The 2,500-nt window shown below is 36.0% G+C and overlaps 1 protein-coding gene across 4 annotated transcripts in view; it reads left to right on the top strand.

The window, feature by feature from the left end:
* STIM1 (stromal interaction molecule 1) overlaps nt 1-2,500 on the top strand; it is a 2,200,738-nt gene that overhangs the window by 1,674,392 nt on the left and 523,846 nt on the right. The gene's annotated exons all lie outside the window — the stretch shown is intronic.

Raw genomic sequence — 2,500 nt, 5'->3', positions numbered from 1 at the left:
CTGTCCCTCTCCAAAGAAAAAAGAGATCGTCTACAAATCGTTTGTAGAAAAGAATGTGAGGATTATGGATAATATGTGTATCCTCAAAGGTCGCCATGACTAAATTGGCATAGCTGTTAGCACAGCTAGTGCCCATGACGACCCCTTTTATCTGTTTATAACAGGTTTGACCATATAAAAAGATGTTATTGTCTAAAACAATCTCCATAAGCAGGGACAAATACTCAACCTTACTACAAGTAAAATTCGAATGTTTAGATAGATACAACTGTAAAAATTGTATACCTTCACTATTAGGTATACAAGTAAACAAAGAAGTGACATCCATAGTCACAAATATCATAGATTCAATTATATCCGAGCTAAATGTAGATGCTCTTGTATATAGCTCTCTTAAAAGGTGCTCCGAATCTTGCAGAATACATTTGGACGACTTCACAAAATACTTAAGTTCTTGATCTAGGAACATAGAAATGGGCTCAGTGAGCCATCCAGAGCCTGCCACTATAGGTCTAAAATCTGGCTGATACGCATTCTTATGAATCTTCGGAAGTCCTGATATAGTAGGAATTAATGGATATTCCACCTGCATAAACTTAAATACATCCTCTGTCATGTGTCCAGCTTGCTTACATTCTATTAATGTGTTATTTATATTCATTTTCATACGCTGCACTATGTCAATAGAAACTACCTCATAGGCTTCATTGCTAAGCATGTTTAACATACTCGTATGGTAATAAAAAGTGTCTAATACGACAATGGAACCACCCTTGTCGGCAGGCCGTATTGTAATTCTGCTGTTGTTCTTAAGACTATTTAATGCTTCAGCCTGAGAACTAGTCAAATTGTTTGCTAAATCATAGTTACAGAATTTATGAGAGTCATATAACTCTTTCTCAACAGCCTTTACAAAAATGTCAACATTACTTGACTAATTACTTTACTTTTTCAACATTACTTGACTGATTAATGTCACTCACAAGGAGTGGTGTATACAGAGGAGCGAATGGTATTGCACCTGCATCAGAAAAGACTGATACGTCTACCAACATTTCTAGTCTGGCGGGTGCCGTAAGGAGAAAAATACAGTTAGAAAGGATTGAGATGCACAACCCTACAGAGGCCCCTTTTCCCATTCGATTGAACAGGAAAAGATCATTAGAAAACGACAATATCAGAGGGGCCAAAAGGAAAGATCCACCCTTGAATCAACAACAAACTCTTCAGAGTTTTTGGGGTTAAATAATCTTGTATACAACATCTCTAGTTACGCTTTGTCCACCTCGGAGACTAAGTTGTTGAATAAAGGTATGTCGTTTATTCCGACATCTAACATAGACTTGAGCCAAGCTATAATAGCTTTGAGACTTTTTGCTAGAAATATCTGTCTGAAATTACTCTTCCAGGAAAATAATGAGAATCCTAATATAGCATTCAAGAAAAAAAGTGTCTTTATGCCACCTATGAACTCTAATGTTGACATTTTTGTAAAGGCTGTTGAGAAAGAGTTATATGACTCTCATAAATTCTGTAACTATGATTTAGCAAACAATTTGACTAGTTCTCAGGCTGAAGCATTAAATAGTCTTAAGAACAACAGCAGAATTACGATACGGCCTGCCGACAAGGGTGGTTCCATTGTCGTATTAGACACTTTTTATTACCATACGAGTATGTTAAACATGCTTAGCAATGAAGCCTATGAGGTAGTTTCTATTGACATAGTGCAGCGTATGAAAATGAATATAAATAACACATTAATAGAATGTAAGCAAGCCGGACATATGACAGAGGATGTATTTAAGTTTATGCAGGTGGATTATCCATTAATTCCCACTATATCAGGACTTCCGAAGATTCACAAAAATGCGCATCAGCCAGATTTTAGACCTATAGTGGCAGGCTCTGGATGGCTCACTGAGCCTATTTCTATGTTCTTAGATCAAGAACTTAAGTATTTTGTGAAGTTGTCTAAATGTATTTTGCAAGATTCGGAGCATTTTTTAAGAGAGCTATATATAAGAGCATCCACATTTAGCTCGGATACAGTTGAATCTATGATATTTGTGACTATGGATGTCACTTCTTTGTTTACTTGCATACCTAATAGTGAAGGTATACAATTTTTACAGTTGTATCTATCTAAACATTCGAATTTTACTTGTAGTAAGGTTGAGTATTTGTCCCTGCTTATGGAGATTGTTTTAGACAATAACATCTTTTTATATGGTCAAACCTGTTATAAACAGATAAAAGGGGTCGCCATGGGCACTAGCTGTGCTAACAGCTATGCCAATTTAGTCATGGCGACCTTTGAGGAGACATATATCATCCATGATCCTCACATTCTTTTCTACAAACGATTTGTGGATGATCTCTTTTTTCTTTGGAAAGGGACAGTTGAAGAACTTTCAACCTTTCATCAAGGCTTGAATTCTAGTAGCACCTTTTTAAAATTTACCATGGATTTCTCTCTAAACAGTATTGACTTTTTAGA

The sequence above is a fragment of the Protopterus annectens genome, chromosome 5.part1 (assembly GCF_019279795.1).
Source record: "Protopterus annectens isolate FY-2018-M chromosome 5.part1, PAN1.0, whole genome shotgun sequence".
NCBI lineage: Eukaryota > Metazoa > Chordata > Ceratodontiformes > Protopteridae > Protopterus > Protopterus annectens.
Note: the sequence above shows the minus strand (reverse complement) of the source record. Positions and strands in the feature narration are given on the sequence as shown.